At 39.7% G+C, this 14629-nt stretch overlaps 1 long non-coding RNA gene across 2 annotated transcripts in view; it reads right to left on the reverse strand.

Annotated features, from left to right (window-relative positions):
- Positions 1-242: 242 nt before the first annotated feature.
- The window catches only part of LOC121090720, a 46982-nt gene continuing 32595 nt past the window's right edge, over positions 243-14629 (reverse strand). For both annotated transcript variants that reach the window (XR_005828681.1, XR_005828682.1), the window contains one exon: positions 243-591. This is a non-coding gene — a long non-coding RNA (uncharacterized LOC121090720). The remainder of the gene's footprint in view (positions 592-14629) is intronic.

Consider the following 14629-nt stretch of genomic DNA (forward strand, 5'->3'; position numbering starts at 1 on the left):
GCCAGGATGCAATGCCAGTGCAAACCAAGAAATTATATTCCATTAGACCTTCAAAGGAACTGATAGGTCCTTGTTTTTCTAAGGCATGCTTTCAGTGCAATGGGAAGATGGACAATGGAAGGTAAATGAATAAAGGTAATTATTGCAGGAAAATAAAATAATGAAAAGTAACTAAAAAAAGAAAGACATACGTCACCCTCCTTACAAAGCTGATGGAGAAAAACAGAAGAATAGAGAAAGAATTGTCAAATGGATGAAATTTTTTATAGAAATATTTAATCCTCTATGTACATCTGTGTAAGCTTCTACATGATGTAATGTCAGTCTAAGGTCTAAACATTCTTGTCCCCTTCAGTGAATATACAGTACTCCAAGGAAAGCCATGAAACTTTTAGAACACCTTAAAGCAAAGCTCATCATATCCCTATTACTTTTACTAACCTTTTCTTCCTCATCATCTTCAAGTGGGGAATGCTTTAAAATCTATCCTCTGGATGGATGATGTCCCTGCAAGGCACCTTTGGACCTCTCCATGCAGTGAAGTTGTGATTCTTCAGCACTTTCTCAGCAGTCTACATCTTCCAAATGTGCCTGGAGCAGAGAAGGGAGAAAGAATATTTGATTGAACACTACTTGAAGAGAGAAAGCTAAAGGTCAAAGCAGAAAGACGAAAGTATTTTTCTGGGGAACATACCCATTTTTTCCTGGAGGAACTAATTCCCAAATTAGTATGATTAGCAATGCCAACCATGTTGCTACAGATCCTACTAAGACAAATCATTACAAAAGGTCTCCAGCCCTAATATTTATTTTTTTTTTAACATTAGATGTGACAGTCACTGTATGACTAGGTTTTTATCCCAGGTGCACTTCTGTCTATAGCAAGAAAGCTGCAATTCAGCTTGTAATAAATATAACCTACTATAGTCAGTGAATTTTGAAATTTTTGCTTCAGATGTGATTTATAAAGATTAGATGCTTTACATCATAGTTCATAGAAACAATATAGAAAGGGCAATTATTAGAGCTAATTAAAAATTCACGCATCTGGGAGTATGGAAGAACACTTCAAGATAACTATTTATCTACCCAAATTGATACCAGACACAGTGAGATTACAAGAAAGACAGATGGATGGTATGTTTCTGGGACGTATATGCTGTTAGCTGGTAAAATGGTAGATGTGTTTTGCTCATCTCTCCGTTTCTAGTCGGGAAAAAACAGCCCTCAGGTTCCAATATAGAATGACACAAAATGTGACTTGTGTAAATGTAATATGTTGGTGCAATTGAGAAGACCTCACATATGTTGAATTGACTACAACATGTCATCAGCCACTCGGGGCATTTGGTTAATGCATTTAATTTAGCACAGTAATTGCTGTATCAGACCAAACAAATTGCCATGCTATTTCTTATTCTGTGTGTAAGAGTGGTTATTTTCCTTTCTTTTACCATGCACTATTTACTATTTTTATTTCCTTCTTTGCTCTCTTATCTCTTCTTTATTTTAAGGAAGTTGTCTGTGACTCTAGTAAAAAAGCAGACTGACACGATCAGACATAGGAAAGCACTTATTTCTGAATGTAAGGTTTCTTAGGCTGATGGGATTGACTATTGTGGTCTGAGTAATCCTGGGGTTTTCCCGCCTAATTTGCTTCTTCACTTAACTTGCTTATTTATTAGGATCAAATCAGCAGATACATTTTCCTACCATATTAGTCAAGCCAAAAGAAATGTTCCAAAGTAACAACAATTTGCTTCATTAATATTTTTCCCATGAAAACGTGTCTGACGTATTCATGAACAGCTGAAAGTACTGAGCAGTTCTGTAAGTGCTTCATAGGAAGGATGAAGATGTCGAGTCACCTATTTGAGCTCCCTGGTTCATTTGTATATTATCCCTGGGAAGAACTATGAAAGTAAGCCATAGTATATTATGGGCTGAGCAAAGATGGAAAAAAAGAAAGTTGCTATTCTAGAGCTGACAACTCAAGGGAAGAACAATACAAGTACCTGAATTGAAATAACAGAAAATAGCAGAATAAAATAGCATCAGAAGCTAATCCTAGGTATACTTAATGGGTTTCATATACATATGATATCTGCACAGGAACTATCTGCTTGCTTCTCTTTACCAGCAATGTAGGGAGATGCATGTAAACTTAAGCATGATATAAATCCATGACTCCTGTCTGACTTGACTACTGAGGGAGTCAGGACTAGTTCAGATGTACCTTCTATATAAGAAGCACTAACATTTGAGGAGGTGTATCCCACTCTAGCTGCCAAACTATTCCTATATTTTCCATACATTTTTCAGCAGGGGAAAATTTTACAGGGAAGTTTTGGAGGAGGAGAAGGAAATAGTACTGTCGTTCATTATGGGTTTTTTCCTCTGTGTACCTTAGGAGAAAACACAAAAAAAATTGAACAAGGACATGACAGAAATTTACATCAAGTGTTAACTAATGCCGGAAATCAACATCTCACCAGCAAATACCAATGGAGCCAGGAGAACTTGTGAAGTGCTTTGAAGATCAAGAGAGTCATTGATTCAAAAGAAAAAGGGAAACCACTGAATTGATACATAGTCTCCTTGACACAGTCAAAGCAAGAATCTGCGGAAACTATCTTTACAGCATGAGAGGATAGATACAGAAGGGCAAATATGTATCTCTGAAGTGATTTATTATTAAGTGACATTAAAGATGCTGGAATTAATTTGGAATGAGGGTGTAATGAAATGTCTGGACAAAAGTTTTCACAGTGTGGAAGCATGAGAAAGAACACACCTTACATACCTTAAAGGAGCATCCACAAGCCCTAGCCATACCCCAGATGGCAGAACGCAGAGAGAGGCCCAAGTGAAAAACAACACTGAATTATAGTCTTTTTAGTAGGGCCTGTAGCAATAGGACAAGGGGGAATGGCTTTAAGCTGACAGAGGATAGATTTACACCAGTGATTAGGAAGAAATTCTTCACTGTGAGGGTGGTGAGGCACCGGCACAGGTTGCCCAGAGAAGCTGTGGATGCCCCATCCCTGGAAGTGTCCAAGGCCAGGCTGGATGGGGCTCTGAGCAACCTGGTCTGGTGGAAGGTCCCTGCCTGTGGCAGGATGGTTGGAAGGAGCTGATCTTTAAGGTCCCTTCCAACTCAAACCATTCTGTGATTCTATGGTTCTGTGATATCAGTGACAAGCAGGACGATGTCACAGTGATGAAGAAAGAAAAAATGTGAATTGTTAAAGAGTTAGAACTTGATTTCTACTCAGACTGACCTTTAAATAGACTTGCTGGCATCCACAAAGATGTAGTGTAATAGTTGAGATTTTTCTGTTGGTAGAAAAGGAGAGAAATCTGAAGGAGGGCTCTGTCTGTGAGTCATCTGCAAAGAAACAGTAGTTGGTTTTGCATGTGTTAGTCAGAGATGCAATATATAAGGAATGGAGAATGAGAAAAAGATTTAGTTTTCTAGGGATAATCAATGAAAAGAAACTATCAAAGGAAAGACTACAGGAACTATCAGAGATGTCAGAGGAAAATCCAGCAAGTGTTGACACCTTGCAAGCCAGGGGATGATGGGAATTTAAGAAGAGCATAGTTAGTTGATCATGTCGAAGACATCTGACTAGGTTGAGAGAACAGAGTACTGAGGATGAGATTTGGCTAAGAAGGGTGCATTTGAAATTTGACAAGAGTAATTTTGACTGAATGAAATTGGTCCATGCTGGGCTTGGGGAAGAAAAATTGAATGACAGGACACAGCATACATAGGAGTGAAATGCAAAGTGGAGCAGTAACTGGGAAAGGAAATGGGGACAAGGCTGAATTGTTTTGAATAGGAGACATTAACACAAGGTTCACAGGAAGAATAACAGAGAAGCTATCATTACCTTTGTTTCTCAAAGAGAAGACAGAAGGTTCTGTCCCTCTACTCCCATCTGGTCCCTTACTATCAAATTTCTTTAGTAATAAACCTCATTTTTTTAGCCATGCTACTTTATCACACTAACAACATAACAAAGGGACATGCCACTATTCCACTGTCAGCTTTCCAGACCCTTCCTCCCAGAGATCTAGGCAGGGCAGTAGGGTACTGTTGCCCACAGATTGCCAGCTAGCACTCGCTGATAGTTAAATATGTCCCTCTTTTGGTGGTTATATGAATATAACCTGTCTGTCCCTCTCCTCCTCCAAGCCAGCAGTGCCTATCCCGGTCAGCAAGCTTCTGGCTCTCTAGCCACAGATGGTCTCTCTGGTAGCATAGTTACTGAGTCTGATTTTTATTGATCAGCAGCAGTCAAACCTCGCTGTGCACACAAGCTCAACAGCTGCTATTTCTTGAGCAGTTCATAATTCATGCTTTCTAACTTACTTTACCTATAGCACACTAACAGGTCTGCACTTAACTTCTGCTGAAGAGAGGACAACGATATTGATGGCACTGGAAACCATGAAAGGCAGCCTTACATTGTGTGGGTGGAAAGGTGGAAGAGTCGTGCTGAGGTAAGACCAAGAGATGGTCAAAGCTGATTAATTCTGAAATAGCCTCTTGTATGTGATGAGAGGCCAGAAAGGAAACAACACGTGAAGACTGAGGTGAGAGCAGTGCTGAGGAGAAAGACTTGGGGTGGATGAGAAGCTCAACGTGGCCCTGCAGCGTACACTTGCAGCCCAGAAAGCCAACCGTACCCTGGGCTGCATCAAAAGAAGCATGGCCACCACATGGAGGGAGATGATTCCCCCCCTCTACTCCACTCTCGTGAGACCCCACCTGGAGTACTGTGTTCAGCTTTGGGGCCCCCAAGGAGGGGACATGGGCCTGTCAGAGCAGAGTTCAGAGGAGGGCCATGAAGATGATCAGAGGGCTGGGGCACCTCTCCTGTGAGGACAGGCTGAGAGAGCTGGGGTTATTCAGCCTGGAGAAGAGAAGGCTCCAGGGAGACCTTCTAGCAGCCTGTCAGTATCTAAAGGGGCCTGCAAGAGAGCTGGAGAGGGGCTTTTTACAAGAGTGTGTGGTGATAAAACAAGGGGGAATGGCTTTAAGCTGAAGGAGGATACATTTACACCAGTGATTAGGAAGAAATTCTTTACCGTGAGGGTGGTGAGGCACCGGCACAGGTTGCCCAGAGAAGCTGTGGATGCTCCATCCGTGGAAGTGTCCAAGGCCAGGCTGGATGGGGCTCTGAGCAACCTGGTCTAGTGGAAAGTGTCCTTGCCCATGGCAGGATGGTTGAAACTAGATGATCTTTAAGGTCCCTTCCAACTCAAACCATTCTGTGATTCTGTGACTGAGTCACGTGAATGGCCCTTTGGCAAGATGCAGAGTCGTACCAAAGCTGAACGTTGAATGAAAAGCCAAATCAAGCAGCACACTGCTAAGGCATGAGATGGGTCATCAGTATGAAAGTTAATGTTAGTGATGGTGCAGAGTAAAAGATTATGAAGGAAGGAAGAACAAGCTGTTCATGAAAATTAAGCAGGGATGTAGATGGGTATAACAAGGTAGAGAGCAAAAGACACCAAGTTACACAAGTGGAAACTAGGATCAGACATGGGGAAGGGTATAGGGGAGGAAACTTGGTGGCATAGATCTATTAATAATCTACATGCTTCAGCACTGCGTTTGAGATTTGGGGTTTGGATCCTATCAGTGCTAAAAGATCGTACTTTATATGATGACATTTTTTCTATTTATATGATTTCCGTTCTCCCTCCAGGATATCACGAATTAACATATTTTATTGTTTTCTGCCCTTCCACCATACACCAGCATGACTGTAAACCCACTCCCTCTTTTTTGTTAGGCTCTTTGTCTAGCTTGTCTTTTTTCTCCCCACCCCCACCCCCCACCCCCACCCATTTTTGCTTAAAGACAATATGTTTATTAAGTTTCTCTGTTGCTGTATTTGTTTCCATTTTATCTCTGAGATCATTCTCTGCCTAGGGTTAACCCTCAGTACCCTTAGTAGTGTCTGTTCTACCAAATTAAGTCTAAGTCTGTCGTAATTCAAGTGTGGCCGAAAATTATTACCTTTCTGATGGCTGCTCAGACTCATTTTTGAAATGAACTGTAGTCCTGGTGCAACTCCTGGTGGATGGTTCACATCCCCCAAGCATGGTTACAGCTGGCACTAATTGGCACCCTTGTTCTCAATCTTAGTAGGTAGGTTAAGCACCAGATCGTGCAATGAATTATTTTCCCACTCCTGGGTGTGATCTGCCTAGGTCAAAGTTGAAGCAGAATACAGAGGCAGGCAAGGAAAGCCCAAGTAATTGCTGCTTTTGCTGAACATTCTCTGTGACTCAGGTCACCAGGGCTTTTTCAGATTTCATGATCTCCGAGGTTAATGTAAAACAAAGTCACTTATGAGATGTCCTTGAAAACTATTTCTAGGCCATTTTTATACCTCTGCAGTGACTGATAGTGATCTGAATGCTAACACAATAACAGTTTGGCAGAAACATTTTATTACCTTAATTGTGGATGGGAAGTAATTCTGCAAAAAGAAAGAGGGAACTTGTCATCCCACGCTTCAGTGGGATTCTCAAACATATTCAGATAGAAGCTGAGTGCTATGAATGTCAGATGGTGGGTCCCCCAGGCTCCCTGGCAACCTGCATGTGACTAAGAAAGAGGCAACAGCTTGCTTCAAGTATCCTTCATAGAGATGACATAGTTAGATAAACCCAACAGGGAGTATAGCACGTGGAGGGAGCAGTCTGGTAAGAGGAAACCATTCCCTGTGGGACTGGCTCCATATTGCCACATGAAATGTTCAAAACACTGCTAGCCAGGAAAGTTGAATTTATTGCTTAATGAGCAGAGGACCCGGAAAAGATCATTGACAACTGCAGTGTAAACACAGCCACTTAATAGGGTGTTACTAAATGCCAAGAGGAAATTAAAAAAATCTGTCCTACAAGCAGCACTTTCTACCATATAGAATATGACTGGAATAAATACGGAACACAGAAAGCAGCTGTAGAGAACAGATGAGATATTAGATATGGTGGAAAGAAGAGAAGAACCTAAATCCAGAGGGCATTTTTTTAAACTGCCCTGAGTATGAGTCGTGAAACAGAAGTGATGAAGGAAGGCAAGTTAGTGTAACAGCAGCAGAGTGACAGAGGTAACACAAAATGACACTGTGACATTATTAAGAAGCTTAGCAACACACTCAACCTCCATCACAATGTCATCAGGACAGATGGGAACAATTGGCAAAGACAAGGCACAGCATGTCTGGAAAGCAGTAAGATCCTATAGAAGAAAAAAATAATATGAGCAGCTATGGAAAACACAAGAGAGTACTACAGATTTTTCTAGAGGTAGAAAAATAATTTACCCTCCCACCCTAAGTGTGTTTGTCACAACTGCCTGATGGATATGACATCATTTCCCACTTTGTCAAAGCTCTGCAAAGAATCAGGGCTTTCACAGAACTCATTGCTAGCATTTATTATTCTTGTTAGTACCTGTGAGACCTATTGTGAAGGACTGCATCATGCTAGGCACTTACCTAAATCAGAATTAAAAAATGGTCCCTGAAAAATGAGCTTACAATGAAAATGTAGCATGAAACAAAACACTTGTTTGCAGATACAAGGCAGCACAATGAAAGAGACTTGTCTTCTAGGAATGGCAGCAAAGGTCATAAAGAAATGACAAAAAGAGGAAGCTAAAGCTATAGAGAGTAAGGAGATATGGCTATTTATTCATAAAGATCTCACTTTTAAAATTAACGGACAAAAAGACAGGACCTGGACAGCCACGGCATGGGTGAAGGACGTGACTGTAAGAAATAATAAACCTCAGATAGGAAGTGGACTCTCTAGGAAAAAAAATGCAAAATGTACAATTACATCTGTGGTATCTGATAGCACAATAGACAAGAGAAACATCTGAGACAGGGAAAGCACTAAGTAAAATAATTGTTGAGTAACAGAAAAAACACCAGTTCAACCAGAGCTGGTGTAAGCCAAGCAGGACACATGAATGTTGTTCTTCCTACACCAGCAGTGTCTGTCAGGAAATCACTGAGCAATATCAACAAAACCTGAACCCTTGCATGCTGAGCTCCCACTGGAGGAGAAAGTTAACGTCCTCTAACCAATTGAGCTTCTGGAAAAAACTTCATAAAAATCTTCAGTTAGTAGGGCAGTGGGTGCAATAGGGTCGAAGAAGGAAATCTTTCGCTAGCCAATAATTAAAATGACATGGACTTTGGGAAGCCACCTTGTGGTTGGGAAGGGCTATCCACATATTTTTTTTCTTAGTAGAAATTCATATTGTTTATTTCTGCCTCCGTGTTTTCGCACAAAGACACATTTTGAACATGAGTTAAGGGATATTTACAGAAAGGTAGAGAGCGGCAATACATAAAAAAGCAATGTGAGAAGCCGTATGTGGCACCAGGCCCTGCTGTTCAATTCCACGTGTGTTGGGTATTTGCTTGACCCTTCCCAGCTGTTGTGTACTTCCTGATCCCCCAGATGATATGAGCCCCTTGCCTGATCAGCTTCCAGATGCTATACTGTTCCCAATTCCTCCTGATCATGTCTCAACGCCAACTCAGTTCCAGCTGCCATAACTCTCATCCTTCCTCACTGAAGAGCTCCCTACCCAACAGTTCCCCCAAATGTCATAACCTGCCTGACCCTCCCCAGCTGTTGCAATCCTCCTGATCCCATACTGCAAAACCTCTTTGATTTGTCCCCTTCCCAGCTGCTCTGCCCATTACCAGTGAAGGCTGTGGTCCAGATCCTATCTCCTTGAAGTGTCCTACAAGTGCAAAAATTTACAATTGTAGCTCACGGATTCCTTGGTGAAACAGTTTTCTTTACAGGACATAATGTTTCAGCCAGATTTCAGACAAACCTTCCTGCTGTAGTAGGTTTACAGTGGTAAAAATCTGACTTAATGTTGTTTTATCGGGCGTCTGGGATATTATATAATTATATGCTGTGATACATGCTATATTGTATAACACAATATCAATATTTTATTGTAACAATTGCATATTATATAACTAATATTTAAAGTTAGTATTAGACAATTATATAGAATAAATACATAAATAAACAAGATATAATAATAAAATGCACAATATAACACAATATCTTTATGGTTTTCTTTTATATATGGCAAGTGGAAGGATGCTGTACAGGAAACTGAAGCTCCCTTAATTGAGAGTTGACCCCAAAATACTGGCTTAATTTAATTACCCTCAGGCTTCTTTATCCCATTCTAACAGCACATTCCAAATCCTTCTTACCTTGTGTCCACTTCACATTGTAAAACCAATGCAAAGAAGCACTGGCATAAAAAGAATCCAGCAGTCCACAGAATTTAACATTTAGGTTCCGGTTATATTCTTTTTTTTTGCATACAAATTATTACAAGTCAAGAGAAAAACATCACTGATTTTTCACACAAAATTACTAAATACATTAGTATTTAAAATCATTATTTACATGATCTAGGTATCTGCGGAACATACGTAAAAGCTTCACAAATCACAGTTCGATACTTTTTCACTTGATTTGTTTTCTCCAGAATTGTTAAAAAGCTCATTGTACATCATTTGTTATAGTCTTCTCTTAAAATGTTCAGTTATCTATTTAGAGGGAGATGGGGAAAAGCCAAAACAAGATTAAATGTATGACTCACCACTCCTCTAACTCTAATAATTCTATACTGAGTATATGGAGAAAGTATCTGCTCTTCAATATTGGTCTGTCAGCCACACCCAAAGTCAAAATGCACAGTCAAGATAATAAGGTCTTCAGGTTTTCAGTACTGGGACTACTCCATCTCCACCCACAATTTCCCTGTTACTGTTATACACTGTTAAATACACTGTTAAAGGTGCTTCAATAGTTTTATTAGCTGTCCTACCATATATCCTCTCATTCTACATCCATCTTGACCACATGCATTGGCTAAGTAAGCCCTAGCACCATCTATGGCTGATCCCCAGCTGGGTATGTGACAATTCACCGGAATGTATGAGCCACAGTAGCAGCTATAGGTATCAGGAACCCCTGTTTAGACAAAGAAATAGTGAATCAGTCCAGTCTTACAAGACTGCCTATGCCATCATCTAGACTTTATATAGATCAGAGATTTGGCTACATGGAGTCAACTAAGAAACATGTCTGAAATCATCATCACTTTAGGCAGCTCTAGATATGAGGAACTTCTAGATCTGAAAAACTGATTTTCTGTGATACAGGGAAAATACAGCAACATATATTTTAGTGTTTTGAACAGATTTTTGTTTGTTTTATTTTTGAAAGGCACAGATAGCAATCCCTATAAATGGCAAAGGACCATGTCTTCTTTTAAAGAAGACAATGTAATCCAGAAACCATGTAGTTCTTCCTGCCTAAATGCCTCTCTGTGTATCCTGGCAACAAATAATAAGCTTACCTTGGAAGGACCCCCTTTTATTTCAAAAATTTCTCCTAATTTCACATATTAGCAAAACTGTGCTGTTAATCTCATAGAGGGCATTTCTGAAGTTGTTCCATTTCTGTTCAGTCATCAGAACAATAAAGGTAAGAAAAGAAAACAAGAAACTGGAAAATAAAAAATGACAGCAAAACATTTTAAGTGAGACAGACTTAGGGTTTCTTACAAATTGAAAAATTAGGTTGTTGCCCTATACATCTGAATTTGCAGCAAACTACAAAATAACTTGATCAAGCTTTTTGTGTTTGGGGTTTTTTTACTAACATGCTCTAACATTGTTACTAACATATTACTAACATGAAATAAATTACATTCACAATCTAACAGAGTGAGAGAGATAATGAAGACAGCAATGCCTCAGTGTCAATTCAGAGAGGCAACTGTGGGGAAATGTGGAAAACAGCTAATATTTCCCTTTTGTTCAAAACTACTCAGACACTTGTCATCTATGTCCAAATTCAAATACAATGTTTTCTACCTTGTTCCCCAATAAGAACAAGGGCTAGCCATTAAACTGTTTCATTTAGTCTTTAGGTAGGGTAGCCTTTGAGACCACTGCATAAAGATACAATTTCCAGTAGAAGATCTTCTCAGAAGAAAAAGGCTGACAAGGACAATGAAGAGCAGGCAAAAAGGTGAGGGTGGAGATGCTATAGGTGCTCCTCACAGCTGGTAGGTTAAATGACTGATACAGACTTGGCAGATTCTATTAGCAGCTGTCCTGTGGATGGCATTTTTATAGATATGGGAATCTGAGAAGTCCAGTTCAAAAATTTAGAGTGTGTGTAGAAAAATTACACAGGAGTAAAAAATTAAGAAACCTCCCATTCTCCTTTAGCATTTCTGTCTGTATCTGTGTGTGTGCAAGAGAGAAAAAGAGAGATCTCAAGTAAATCATATCTCCATGACTCAGTTTCCCATTCATAAAAAAAGAAACAATTGGGTAGTTTGTCTTCCTTTCACAACATGTATGATTCCTGATGTACAAATATTTGTCAATGCCCTCCTTAGTGCATTTGTTCTGCATAAAACTGAAAACAATTTTTCATTTCATTAACAGTGTTTTTTCTGTGGCATTAAGCACTCCATCAATTTTAATCTCAGTTCCTATGTTTGAGTTACTGCTGAATACTTCTTTTCTGGCAAAGCACAAGACCTTTCATTTCTGTCTTTTCCCATTCCCTACGTGTAGACAAGTTACATTAAGTCCCCTGGGATCAGAAGAGACCAGAAAGCCAGGCTGATTTGTCAGGCCCCAAGGCTTGGCCTCAGGCACAAGCATGTACAGTCTGAGAGCTTCATTCTCATCTTCAGCACATATGTAACCTCTGTTCTCGTTAATGGAAGTGATGCGCATACACCGAAAGACCAGATATTTTGTTGTTCCTTCATTAAAGAATACCATAAATATAGACCAAAATTATCCAACCAGTCTAGAAAATCTCTGTCTAGTGCGTGTTTTGCAGAGGAGCAACCTGGGATCTGACTTTTGAAATGAGAACTATGATGTGTCCTTAAACTGAAATATGCTAGATATACACTAGTAATGAAAACTTCTTCCGAATCCCTGAGCAGTGGACTATTCAAAGATAACCACGAGAGACAGGTCGTGGCATGGTAGGTGTAGCTGATGTTGACACAGTGAAGGTGTTCAGTGCAAGAGAGAGAAGGAAGTACAATTGTTTACATCTCAAGAGGAATCACTCTGAACTGGATTCAGCTCCCTTATGCTCGAGGATACATTGTCTGCAAAGGAGATGCGGTCTGCAATTTTGTACACCCAGGAGAGGCTACCTTAAGACAGCTAGTTTGCCACCAAAGGGGAAAGAGTAAAACAAATTAATACAAGCTACCCAAAGTCACGTTCAAAACCTGATCCACAATCTTTAAAATCACTGCAATTCCTTTTAAATCAAATCCCTGATGTCTCATTGAACAACTACGTATATGCCATTTCTGTAAACTTTAATGAAAGGCCTAAATTTATGTTCAAAAAATATTCACAACCAGGATATCGGGAGTGTTACAGGCTCAATTCAACTCATCCTTAACACTTTGTTTTGTTTCACATTCTTCTTTCCCCGTTTTAAAGCAGCCTAGCTCCATACTTCCTCGTTTAGTTGTGCAGACCAAGGTGAGGAAGACGGGCAGACCAGCAGAAACGACCCCCGTGCACAGGCTGTCAGTGAAATGAGACAGCTGGGCTGGAGAGTGCTATTCCACAGCGTAACTTAGGTTGTAGTAGTTCATCATGGACAAAACTGGCCGTTTCCAATTCACGAGCCTGCCTGATGGCTGTACCTGCCTGGGCTGCCATCCTAAGATGACTGGGACGGTGACTGGCTGTGCTGGTGAGTCATTAAAGATGGGATAAATGGGAGCTGATCAGGAAGGCAGCTCCACTGAAGTGAGGACTGTTGGCTTGGATCACGCGTTTACTGCTAGTGATGAAAGGGAGGGAGGGGTACAGAAGCCTGTGATTTGACTGAAAGATGAGATGAGATTTTCTAAAGAGTATAATTCCATTTGAAACAGGACTCCGTGGTTTTATAAGTTCTTGGATATCAAAATAAAAAAAAAATAATTGCCTTATTATTTAACTGACACCATTTAAATAATTTAAAGCACATACAGAGACAATGAGGCAGACAGAAGTGCTATATTTATATACAGAAGACCCTAAACTTTGTGGCTCCATGAGAGTTTCATCAGTATCTAACAAAGTGTTGCAGAAGAAAAATCCAGCATTTTCTGGCAACCAGTCCATAGAGATAAGCTACAAAAGCTATTTCATTGCCCCTTCAAGGTTCAGGAAGAAAGTAGTTTGCCAAAGGAAAGGGTAGTTATATATGGTTTTAGAAATATTATTGCTGTTGTTTTTGTTGTCGTCATCATTGTCACTGCTGTTGTTATTATAATTTAGATTTTTCCTGCAAAGTGAACCCCCCACCACATTTGGATGATTAGACCACGTTTGGCCTGCACTCCACCGGTTAGAAAAGCCTTCCTCCTTTGTATATTCAGAACAAGTTTCATGAGAAGTATCTCAGAAACATCTGCCTTCATTATAATTATATTTCTATTTCAGCTGCACCAAGCTATTTACAGATGAGCCTGTTCATAAAGAGCTTTATAATTAAGCAAACAGAAATATCTTTTTATAGGATGCAGATCTAGGGGTGATAATCACACACAAAATACACAGACACAGTTGCAAATAGAGTGTTTAATGCTAGTTATATAGTTAGTGATGTGCTCAATAAAGCCTGACATGTCTTTGTTCCTAAATGTAAGAAAATATGGTCTTTCCTACACAATTGTGTAAACTGCCTTTTTCATATACAAAAGGCCATATATTTTGCGGGGGGTATTGCTTGAAAGCCATCATGAAAACAAGCCCTCATGTCTCCAGTGCAACATGATTTCCAAGCTCTTGGGTGAAAAATGGAGCTGACAGCACTATATATGAGTTTCGGAAGTGTAACATCTTCCTTATGTATGAGGTGTGACCTGACACTTCCACTGATGGACACCAAAAGACAGAGAATTGAAATGAGAAAGTATTGGCAGAAGGAAAAACAGACAATCTATTATTTAGTGAAATTACTGTCTAAGGTCTTTTCACAGTGTATGTGCTCCAGAAATCCAACCTTACCCCTTCTGAAGAACATCTTTGTCACTTACTTCTCTCCAGATTGCAAACTTGATCTTTTGCAGCACTTTCTTAGAATTTTTATAACCAATTGTAGCCCAAGTGGGTTTGTAAACTGAACTGCTGTGATATACTATATGAAGCCCAAGTGTGAGCAACATGCCAAAGAAAACCACACAAAGATTAAATTAAACTGTACATGACACCTCATTTTTCAAAAACAAGGTTTTGTTTGTAGGAATGTCTATGGTGGGTTGCTTTTTTTTCCCCTTCTTCATATTTAAAGCAGCCAAAATAGATGTCTGAAAGAAGACAGCAGAGAGCAGGCCCCTAGATATAATGTTAAAAAAAAAACCCAACCAACAACTATGAACAGAAGTGACGTAGAGTAACATCTTTGCTAAAATGTTTGCTAAAATCATGTGGAAACACTTTCATACATTACTTGTAAACTAAATAGGTCCAATTTGGTTTAGAAGTTTCTATTAACTTATGTT

This window comes from Falco naumanni, chromosome 6 (assembly GCF_017639655.2).
Source record: "Falco naumanni isolate bFalNau1 chromosome 6, bFalNau1.pat, whole genome shotgun sequence".
In the NCBI taxonomy this organism is placed as follows: Eukaryota; Metazoa; Chordata; class Aves; order Falconiformes; family Falconidae; genus Falco; species Falco naumanni.